Raw genomic sequence first — 12,647 nt, 5'->3', positions numbered from 1 at the left:
GGTGGGCATTATTCATAATGGCCGGGAAAAGTGATTAATCATGCTGTTTTAATCACATTGTCCAATTGAGTCGGGCATTATGAATACAGACCGGCCATTATTAATAGTGCCCGGACTTATCAAATAGCCCGTAACATATCCATTAATATCACTGATCACATTGATCTCCTAGGTCTCGACATCTCTGCTAATATCAACTTCGGAAGATCCATCGAAGCCAAAGCCAAGACCACCGCAAAAAACTTGGCATTCTTAACAAGGTCAAGCAGTACTTCACCAAGAAATACCTACCTAGACACATGAAGTAATTATTCAGACACAGACATTTTATCAATTACTTAGCACATGCATTCATAATGCAATAGTGGGTCGGTACCATGTTATGGTTTCGTTACACTGTGCAAGTGATCTGGGAGAGATAGCAACTTAAATGGTTAACTAGCATGTCAGTTCTATTCACCTGGTCCAGTCAGAAAACGATGAGCTATTTAGATCATTAAGATAGATAAATATGGAAAATGGGGAAGGTAGTTCGTCTTGTTCTTAATTGAAGGACGTCCACCGCTGGATATAGGTATTTTTACAGTGTCACCACTGCACTCGTCACGTTCTTGTACCGTATGTGTAGAGACTACTCGTACATCTAGGATCGCCAGATAAGGAAGTTGAAAAGGAGAGAAAATTAGTGTTATTTTGTAAAAAAGAGGATTTCAGATAAATAAGGAGGGCATACTCATATACTAATATATCTAAAAGTCTAAAAGTGTGTCAGTCTGTTGGTCTGCCGCCCTACCTCAACCGATTGATATTTATATAATATTATTTTACGTAAATATTCAATCATAGTCGAACAGCCAGCGTGTGAATTTCGCGTTTTGCAGTATGTAATTATCCTTTTGTACTTATTTATTTTGTGCCAAAACGTAGGTCGGCTATATTGTTATAGATAGGTACTTAGCCTGTAGGTCAAATCGCACGGTAGCTGGCACACACGCAGGATGTATCACCCTCATTAATCTCATTAGTAAGTAAGTTGCAAGCTGATTTACACTTCATTATTACACAGTAAATGTCCGAGCGAGGAATGTTAGTTAAGTAACAAGACTCAGTGGGAACCGGGACCTTTGTGACTCATAGGGCGCGGTCTAGAAATTGAAAAGGGGTTAGTTAAGATGACTGATGAGAGAGTAGGTACTGTCGCGGTCGCTGCTTTAAGCTATCAAGTATATAATATGATATATAATGAACTTTTTTCGTAACTAACTGCACCTACTTTTACGTATATGACCTCAATTCCACGATAAATTATGTACTGTTTGTTCTTGAATCTGTAAACTTAGTTTTAATTTGACATACCTATTACTCACTACATGACATACCTACAAATAGAAACTATTTATTTAATTTATTTAGCGCTACTAATTTAATAATTTAATAATTATGTAACATTAAAATTAATCTTAATTTATAATGATTGAAATGATTGAGTATAATAAATGTAATTAATATATTGTAAATTGCGATGCCCTGACAGGGCGTCATGTAACTATACTTATCTAGCTTTAAGTTATATAGTTATTAGTACATGACAGCAATGAAATAAATAAATAAATAAATAATAATAAAAGCAGTAGGTACGTAAGGATTTCTTTGGAGCTCAGAATAGTTAATAGCCAGAAATAGTTAGAATCCAGAGACCGCGAATAGGTACCAAACAAGGCAGTAAAGCGTAGTCTGAGGACTTTCGAGCACTCAGCCACAGAGGCCCGGCCCTCCAGCACGATAGACCGACGATACAAAAGAACGTGGAGGAAAATGGCTAGATGAGGAACGCGGTGTGATGGCGCTGATTAGGGAAGGTATTTGTGCCAAACGATGGAAGTCCACAGGTTGACGATGATGACAATGCTAATGATGAAGTACCTACCTCAGCTTGAAACTTAATATATCGAATCAAAATATCAAATGTCTATGCCAGAATAATAATCACACCTCGATACTTCACACCACGACGTCGTCTCAGAGGGGAGTCATGTAGCGGTTGCCACCTTCACAAGATGTCGCTTCTAAAACTCAATCAATCAACAACGCTCGAAACACGAACCCCAGCCTGATAACTTACGACCCGCGGCCTAGATGGCAGCACGGGTAGTTTAATTGGAAACTCAAGGAGAAACACGCAACTTTCAATCGCATTGATAGAGCGTTTACCAAATTGCACTATATATAGAAGTTTCGACGCACAACCGTCGGACCAGCTGGCGCTACCGAGCACAACACCGCTCGGTTGGGAAATTTCCCTATTAGTGCGGTCGAGCATACAGACACACAGCTCCCGTACAAATATTTACTTCTGAGTAGGTATCTATTGGATATATTCTGTGTTCAGTGTGGCAATTAGCCCCGCCGCATCACGTAATAGTACACGGCCGTACCACATCCGAACTATTCTCTATACAATATGTCAACAAAATTATCGATATACCTACATGGTTGCAACTTGCAATTAGTCAAGTAAACTTTACCTATGGCATCCTATGGTTTGATAGTGAAGCAAATAAGCGCAATCAGGTAAATATCCCTATCCAATATCCATAGTCTAAAGTAGGTATAATTATTTACTTTTCCATGCAATGCTTGCAATAATTATACCGACATTGCATGCTTTTATAAAAAAGCATGAATATATTGCATGCTTTTCGTCTCTGTGATACTGAATCTTCAATCAAATAAAAATAGTCTTGTACTCGTAGGTATCTATGCAGCATTGTTCTAAAAAGCTAAATCTTTGCCAATAGAGTTATAACTAGCCAAGGCTCAGCCTTCGACTCCACTATCCACTCCAAATCAAATCGGCGCCAATTTAGAAATGATTGTTTCCCAAATTGCTTCTGCTAAGAATTTAAGGATCCACTTTTAACCACTTAGGACCGTAGCAGGATTTGCCAGTTACTACTGCGCCACGGAGGTCGTAAAATAAAATAAAATAAATAAAAGGTTAATGAAATGAATTAGTCCACGGTAAATACTAATAATTTCATTTTTACCCACTTTGTTTTATATAAAATCACAATACTTTAAGGATAAGATACCTATTGTTTATATATCGTTTCTCATGTAAATGAATTCTTAATGAGAATAAAGTTTCTTTAACCGTAAGTATCTTTGTCTAACTGTACAAATTGCAACATTTTCTATATGAGTCAAAACTTTGTGTCTTCAATTATTTTTTTATGGTTTCCTAGAAAATGGGAGAAAAGTGCAAGTCTCGGCCAAAATAGCAATTGCCAAGCTCGTTTAGTTTAAAAGGATTCGGCTGGAATCTCGTCCTTTCAAAATCACTTTAAAAGTCCTCGCCTTCGCCTCGGTCTCCCAATATAACTCGGGCAGTAATCGTTTTATTTCAGGCCTGGACTGTAATCTACTATTACTTCCTTAGGAGACAGGACCTCATACTATAGTTTGTTAACACGTTTTTGTGAAGTTAATAATGATTATTTTATTTATTTATTTATTTCTTTTCAAGTCAATCGATGTGATCGTGACTTTTGAAAGACGGTAGGTACGTTAATTCGAGACGTACCCGTCATTTTCACGATTTGTGATAGTGTGAGCACGGCCATTTAAAAACCTTTGCCACCGTTAAAAAAATCAAAAATCGGGAAAAATATCGACAAGGAAAAACACGAATTGTCCTCGTGTGAAAGAGCCCTAATAGATAGAATCTAGATAGGCACTCGTTCGTTTTGATCCTAGCATTCGTTATGACCTGCCATTTCACCTACCATTCAATGTCAATCAGACTGCGGATTTACAATTATTATAGTTGCCAAGTAGGTACGAGTTGATTTTTTGGTGTGTAGTTGAAATATGAACACTTATTGGCAGCAGAGCTCTGAAGAAGTTTTGTTAATTTTAGAAAGAACTAGAGTTTTAAATTCAGTTAAGCAGTTTTTAACCCCCGACCCAAAAAGAGGGGTGTTATAAGTTTGACGTGTGTAACTGTGTATCTGTGTGTCTGTGTATCTGTGTATCTGTGTATCTGTGTATCTGTGTATCTGTGTATCTGTCTGTGGCATCGTAGCGCCTAAACGAATGAACCGATTTTAATTTAGTTTTTTTTGTTTGAAAGGTGGCTTGATCGAGAGTGTTCTTAGCTATAATCTAAAAAAATTGGTTCAGCCGTTTAAGAGTTATCAGCTCTTTTCTAGTTTTCTTGTACAAAAGAAGGTTAGATAACCGTTAGGTTCATAATATTATGTCAATAGACAAATGTCAAGCTGTCAAGATGGACGTTGCCTAAATACATAATTATTTATTTGAAAATGATGTTTTGGAAAACTCAGATACTTTGGATCCATCGATGTATAAGGATATGTCATTCCCATATAAATCCGTTTACAAAAATGAGCCTATAAAAAAATAAATATTACGTCATTGAACTCGTCAGTGAATTTGACGCGAGCGTCAACTCTCTATTATTAAAAAGAACAAGGATGGAATGGAGCTGTTTTGTGCAATATTTCGTCAATTTTTTTTGCGTTAAAAATATTATTAGTGCAGATATGAGCATGTAATGAATCTAACAAATAATTTTCACAAATAATATGTAATAATATAACCATATAGTTAATATAAACCATAACCAAAAAAACTTCTGTAGTACGGAACCCTCGGTCCATTTTTTTTTTCTTAAAAAATTGCAATTTTTGGAAGCTGTTTATTTGAAAATTATAAATACAATAACTTTAACATAAAGTTTTTTATTTAAGTTTAGTCATTTTCTACCATATTCAAAATAGTTTTCAACTTGAGGTCTTTTAAAAATAATCATAATTTTTATTTATATAATCTACTTATCACAATTTTTGTAACTTTTGCATGTAGTGATGCATCCATAGTAGGGATATAAATAAATAATAAATATTTTCAAGATTTTTCGGAATTCGCGTGGCATCCACATGAACATGTTGCTATCTATCTATCTATCTATCAATGCGGCAGCTTCGCCGTTGCGGATGCGGATGCCCGAAAAATTGCTAAAATATAGCTACATCATACGTACGACGTATACATACAAAATACACACATCGTTAAATAGTTAAACACATACATAAACATACATAGTTAAATACATAAAAAAATACATATAAGCATGTATACACTCAAACATACATATACACAAAAAGTCGTGGATCAAACGCAATAGGGAGATAGAGGAGGTCATTTTCAGCAAAAAAAATTTCTACAGCATGGCCATATTTAAATTGCCCTAAGAGTTATGAATATTTTAGTGTTTTTTAACAAAATACCAAATTTTCTTACAATTAGACTAATTAAAAAAAAATGAGATAAAAAACAATAAAACAAACGATGTTGTGTCATTACTAGATAATGTATCAGCACTACAAACCTTCTATTGAGGCTCTGGCTATTAAATTACAAGAGCAATTAATTTTTTTCCAAAACTTTTAAAGCGTTACCAAAAATTAAGTGTCACTTTAAAAGCGCACTGTGAAAAAAAAATGTACTACGGAAAAGTGACCCTGTATCAGAAAAACTTGCTGATTTAATGCCAATTTAAATGAGTTATAACACATTACTCTTTGTTTCGTAATTCTGGTATTATAATCGTTTTTTCATATCAAGGTGCAAATTTCAGTAGATTAGTTTAATTCAAAATAATTTTGAATATTATCATGCTGCTAGTTAAACTGCTAGTTTTTTGTACGTTGGAATGCTAGAAACATCACTGTGCTTGTCACACTTAAAATTTGTTAAAAGAACAGAAACTCTTCACTACCACCACGTGCCAGAACTACCCAGAACGCCCTCTTTTCTAGGAAACAAAAGGATAAAAAAACTATGCCTCTCTTTCACATCCTTCCTTATTCCAACAATGCAAATAGAAAGGATGATTAGTGTGAACGAGAGGCATAGTTTCTTTATCCTTTTGTTTTCTAGAAAAGATGAACTACTTGTAAGACGGTCGTTCTGGGTAGTTCTGGCACGTGGTGGTAGTGAAGAGTTTCTGTTCTTTTCACAAATTTTAAGTGTGACAAGCACAGTGATGTTTCTAGCATTCCAACGTCCAAAAAACTAGCAGTTTAACTAGCAGCATGATAATATTCAAAATTATTTTGGATTAAACTAATCTACTGAAATTTGCACCTTGATATGAAAAAACGATTATAATACCAGAATTACGAAACAAAGAGTAATGTGTTATACCTCATTTAAATTGGCATTAAATCAGCAAGTTTTTCTGATACAGGGTCATTTTTCCGTAGTACATTTTTTTTTCACAGTGCGCTTTTAAAGTGACACTTAATTTTTGGTAACGCTTTAAAAGTTTTGGAAAAAAATTAATTGCTCTTGTAATTTGATAGCCAGAGCCTCAATAGAAGGTTTGTAGTGCTGATACATTATCCAGTAATGACAAAACATCGTTTGTTTTATTGTTTTTTATCTCATTTTTTTTTTAATTAGTCTAATTGTAAGAGAATCTGGTATTTTGTTAAAAAACCGAAAAATATTCATAACTCTTAGGGCAATTTAAATATGGCCATGCTGTAGAAAACTTTTTTGCTGGAAATGACCTCCTCTATCTCCCTATTTCGTTTGATCCACGACTTTTTGACCACCCTGTATAGTTTTCGCGACTTGCAACATCCGCATCCGCGTGACTATACATTGATTATTATTATTGCAGATGCAGATGTGGATGCCCAAATCAATGCGTAACCTTCACAATTGCGGGTGAGGATGCGAATATCGGAAACATCGCTAGTCTACTAGTACAAATATACATACATAGTAAAACAGTTAATTATATACAAACATACGTAGTTAAATACTTACAAACATACAATCATAGTTAAATATATTCATGATCATAAGTAGTCTGTCATACGCGAATAAAAAGTTTTACTTCAAAAAAAATAACACGACTCCATTCTTTCTGTATTCCAATTTTACGATATTTTTGCGGCAAATATTTAATCATAGCAAAATTAAAAATATACCCAGCTTATACGTTAAATTAAATGAGAAAACGATATACTTACAAGTGAAATGTTATTCCATCTTTTTTTTGATGGATTTCCGTACGGTTTTTGCAAGATTTGACCGCACATGACGGCATTTTCGACAGTCAAAAACACGTGCGATACGATAAAGCGTGTGCGGCCGACTGATGCGTGATAAAGAGACTTTTGCCAATTCTCTTTAACTTGTGAGCGCATTTTTTTTCTTCTAAGGGCCTATCCATATACATCGATGTTTGGATCGTCGGGGGTGTTATAAATTTTTAATTTACACTTGTACTTTATTTATTTATATTAAACTTGGTTTAGGCCATGGTTTAGGCTTCGAAAGAATTTGTAAGTACAATACGGCGAAATACCGCGACGATGACGCTACCGTTACAAAAGTCACTGACCATCGGACGTGCTCTCGCAAGTTAAACGCCTTGAGACAAGCTTATGAGTTCCGTGCCGTTCCGAATATAGTAGGTACAACAATAACCAGCTGATTTCTTTCAAAGTGCCGATTCTTTTAGGCAAGCGCGCCCATCTTAGGCTGCATCATCACTTGCCAGCAAGTCTGATTGCAGTCAAGCGTTACTATAAAGTATAGACTAACACTTGGCTGCAAATAAATTACATTAACTACGATATACAAGGAACCAAAAGCTTAATTTGCTATAATCCGCCATACCAACGAAATCTGTATGGTATGCAGCACCACAATGTCTCATTGTAAGGTATACATCTCCTGAGGATGCCCCGGTGTCGGGGCGAAACCCGCGTCGAGTGGTGTTGGAATTTGTGTGGTGCTGCGTACCATACAGATTTCGTTGGTTTGACGGATTATAGCAAATTAAGCTTTTGGTTGGTTAGAAGATTAATTATTATTAATTTTGAGTATAATATGAGACCCTGCCTATTTCTATTAAAATAATTTATCTATCTATTGCAGGTAACTTACTTTGATAACAAAGGATAGCTTAACAAAGCCTTTGTAAGTTTATCAGTGATATAGGGATAGGCATTACTTACAAGTCAGTAAATTATAATACAGATTCATAGAATAGTTTCGGATAGGACTTCCTCTTATCAATCTAATGATTAAGTGTCCGAGGGACCGAAAACAATTTTGATCCTTGGTGAAAATCACACTAATATAATAAAGGCAAAAGTTTGTGTGTAGGTATGTGTGTATATGTGTGTGTGTATGTTTGTTACTCCTTCACGCAAAAACCCCTAGACGGATTTGGCTGTTTGAAATGAAGATAGAAAATGTTCGGGATTAGCACGGAAAATCAAAGAGTTCCCACGGGACTTCGAAAAACCTAAATCCACGCGGACGAAGTCGCAAGAATCAACTAGTATGTATAAACATACACCTAGCAAGATATTGCTCCATGTGGCCGATTGGATTTTGGAGTCTATAAAGGATGTAAGCTGGGTTTTTATTCTAAGGATGTAAGTCATATACAATTCAGACAATTTTGGGTTTAAATAAATGGTACTTAATAATAAATTAATCACTGATCAAGAAGCACAATTATATAAAATCCTTTATGGAACCTCAATTTTTATGCCTATTTATTTTACGATCGAGCTTGCTTGAGCTCTGGAGCCTCCCGGGAATTTGGGAGCTTTTAATTTTAAAGTATTTTAGTTTAAAAAGCTAAATAAATTAAAGTTTATAAAATTGAAGAGCTAAAAGCTATATTATGCTACCTAAAAATAATAACTAATAATAATAAATAATATGCATAAAGGAAACGAAAACGAAAAAAAAATTGAAACTTGTTCTGATCAGCCATCCTGTTTTAAACCTGAGTGAATGTTACTTAGCCAAAACAGCCATGATCAACTAAGTGGTCACCAGGTCTGAAGCTTATATTGCTTAACTTTGTAACTTCTACCTAAATTAAATACCTTACGCTAATCAAGTAGCTTACTTCACATTTTATGGGCAAAGTAAGAGAAAATAACGCAACTTCATGCAAACCTGTGTTTTCCCCAATACGACATCAACCTGCTAATTCTTCAAGCGAAGCGAGTAGAATCAACTTAACTTTTATTCAATTGTAATCTTTAATACAAGATCTGTAAAGCTGTGATTCAATTGTTGATTAGTTACTTGTGGTGGGGTTTGATGACATTGTCAAGCCATAAGTGAGCAGTCAGTAAGTAGCAAGACCCGTGCGCGTGCGCTGTCTGACGCCATTTTGTTTATTTCAAACTTCGAAGCCTTAATTTTTTGTTCAAGGCGGTCAGAATAAATTGTTGGCGGTTTTATTCACAAGGTCATACGGAAATTACACATAGTTGAACAGATCCGTGTGCTAAAGTTCTATGAAACGTTTTAATGTGATATTAAGTAGGTATAGTGAATGTGATGTTTCAGTTATAAAATGGGATTTTGGATTATCATTGGCGTAACGGTACGTATATTTTTAATTTACCTACTTATTAATATCTCAATCGAAAGGTAAAATTCATAATAAACTTTTTGATACTTAATGAAGTTCACCATATTGTTCCTTGCCTTAGTGCAATTATTAGGTAAATACTCGTACATAGTAGGTAGGTACAATATTTTTTGTTTATGATAAAAATAATAATAATTTTGATAAAGTATTTGCAACAATAAATTACAAATGTAATAAAACATTTCCTTCATGCCACAGATTAAAAGCAAACAACTATTTCTGAATTAAAAGAATGACTAGGGAATTCCGTGAACAAAAGCTGACAGAAATAACCAGTAAAAAGGACCAAGTTAATAAATCTAATTACAAAAATAGATGCCAATATCTCTGAATTTTTATTTTGCTAAGCTACCTACCTAGATACTTAAAATAGTTCTGTACCTATATCTGATACTAACATTGTTAAAGCTAGTAACGAAGGTTTATTTACAGTGAAATTGTCTAACGTAAGAAACTAAGTAGGAATAAAAAAAAAATGAAACAAACACTTGATTCAAACACAAAAGATAATAACAGATAGGCAAATAATAATATAATTAAGCATTACAAAAACAAGGACATGCAAATTCTGAGATTAATCCAATTGGCAAGTATGTACCTATTAAGTGTCAATATGCGATGGCCACATGTCGAGTCGAATTAAATTGAATATGTCGATACTTACCATATAACTTTCTATTGATTAATGAATGGATGTTGAACGCGGGTCCAGCGACTTTCCACTACGTACCTACTGCACTTTCTCTAGACTTGTTGCGTCACTGTGCACGAGTTCGGTGAATTACACCTACTATGAAAACAACAAAAAAAGTTGAAAACTAAACGCTGAAATCTATACATACATACATAATAAAATTGTAGAAAAGTGGTGTCTGTACAATGGAAATATATAAAAAAAAGTAGCAGGGGTTGTTATTATATCGATGCCGAACACGAAATTGTAATTAATTTTTTTTGTCTGTTTGTCTGTGTGTTTGTGCACGCTAATATCAGAAACGGCTTATTCGATTTAGATACGGTTTTCACTAATATATTGTAGTAAGCTTCACTTAACATTTAGTGTTTATTTCATGTCAATCGGTTTCATAAATAAAAAAGTTATGTCAATTTAAAGAATCACGGCGAACATTTGTAACGTACAGAGTACGTACTACACGCCTCGCGCCTGAGCGTCCGTGGTATATAAAGCGCGCTGAAAGTCACTATTCCACGCGAACGAAGTCGCGGGCACAGCTAGTATTAGAGTAAAATTGTTTTCTGTCGCTTGGTAGGTATATTTTTAATGTTGTAAGCTCAGAATTTTCCCCTCTTTCATTTGACATCCCACTCGATACAATTGCAAAAAAAATATCTGGAGACCTCCACTTATTTTCGAAGTAACATCCGTTGGGTAAATTTTTTCCGTATAAAATACTAGCTGATACCCGCGACTTCGTTCGCGTGGATGTAGGTTTTTTAAAATTCCCGTGGGAACTCTTTGGTTTTCCGGGATAAAAAGTAGCCTATGTGCTAATCCAGGATATTATCTATCTCCATTCCGAATTTCAGCCAAATCCGTCCAGTAGTTTTTGCGTGAAGGAGTAACAAACATACACACACACACACACACACACACACACACACATACAAACTTTCGCCTTTATAATATTAGTGTGAAAGTGTGATAGCCTATGTCACCCGTACCTTTACAACGAATCAATTGACATCTCAGATTAATTTAATCTAGACCATTGCTCACTAGTGTGCACACAAACACAGATCGGACTATGATAGTCGGGTTACCGAATACACAGTGCTCTATTGCCTCCTCTAACAGTCATAGTCCGATGAAACGGAAATCTGACACGACCGGAGAGACTTCAGGTGGAGGACCAACGTCGACTCACAAGTTTTCTGACGCACGGGGTCGTAACACCGACCGCTTCCAAACAACGGGCTGCTGCCTGCTACTGAAAATTTCACATGTAGTTGTGGTGTTGTCCGTCTGAATGGACACTTAATTGAATTTATCACGGTTGTTGTTCAGCATATTGAGCCTTATTGAGAAATAATGGACCGTATGTAACTCGCACCTAAATCTAATTTGTACCTACTCGTACAAGACACGCCAAACAGGTTTCTTGATTACGATTTTATTTTAACATAAATTTGTAGAATCCTTCGCACAAACACGCTTTGTCTACTCTTACCCACTAACTCTTTGGACAGCTAAATTACCAAAGCCAACACTTAATATGCTTCTGAACGATTAACTGATTCCCTTTCTATCATTTGATTGAGTATATAGTACTTATTTTAGATTTCTTTGGCGTGTTACCTACGCTATGGGTATATGTATTGACTGGGCCCCTCAATTATTTCAAGATGTCGAGTTCATTAAACATTCTTTTCTAAATATACAAATAAAAATCAACTTGAAAGCTATTGGAAATAATTTACGAAGTAAAGTAATAAAATTAAAACGATATTATACCGACGTAATACCTACTCAGACAAATATCATAAAAAAATTACATAAAAAGCATTGAGTTCGGGGAATACTAATCAGACGATTTTGAGAATACGATGATAAAAAGACGATACTCTTACATAACTATAAATTAATTGGAGTGAGTCAGTAACTGGTACCTACGCTACGCTCGGCCTACCCACGACTTTTCCCAACGCGTTGCAGTGATAAGTGAGCGGCAGAAACAAAATGTAAAGTGAGATAGTTCAGAGGGCTCCTCCGTCACTCGTTTCATACAATCGTAGTTCCAGTTTCATTTGAATATTAAGCAACCAAAGTCCATGAAATTTTGCAGACATATTCTAGAAACTAATATCTATGTCTGTGGTTTTCCAGATTTCTGTTAAAATATTCGGTTTCAAAAATACGCGGTCTTAAAAATTTTCATACAAATCTTTGAACCCCTGTAATTTTAAAACTACATATTTTTAGAAAAATCTAAAACACCACAGACACAGATATTAGTTTCTAGAATATGTCTGCAAAATTTCATGGACTTTGGTTGCTTAATATTCAAATGAAATTGGAACTACGATTGTATGAAACGAGTGACGGAGAGAGCCCTGTGGGTGGTTAAATGCTAACTATTAAAAAAAAAAATCGTTTTGAACAACCACTTTACACTAAAAAGTA

The 12,647-nt window shown here is 35.0% G+C and overlaps 1 protein-coding gene across 3 annotated transcripts in view; it reads left to right on the top strand.

Moving 5' to 3' along the window:
* Positions 1 to 12,647, top strand: part of LOC123867808 (tyrosine kinase receptor Cad96Ca) — a 74,862-nt gene that overhangs the window by 11,878 nt on the left and 50,337 nt on the right. For 2 of the 3 annotated variants that reach the window (XM_045910077.1, XM_045910079.1), the window contains exon 1: positions 9,209 to 9,457. The exons of the other annotated variant lie outside the window; for it this stretch is intronic. The gene's annotated coding sequence lies outside the window, so the exon portion shown is untranslated. Of the gene's footprint in view, positions 1 to 9,208; positions 9,458 to 12,647 lie in introns of those variants that run through there. 3 annotated transcript variants of the gene reach the window in all.

This window comes from Maniola jurtina, chromosome 8 (genome assembly GCF_905333055.1).
Source record: "Maniola jurtina chromosome 8, ilManJurt1.1, whole genome shotgun sequence".
Classification (NCBI taxonomy): domain Eukaryota; kingdom Metazoa; phylum Arthropoda; class Insecta; order Lepidoptera; family Nymphalidae; genus Maniola; species Maniola jurtina.
Note: the sequence above shows the minus strand (reverse complement) of the source record. Positions and strands in the feature narration are given on the sequence as shown.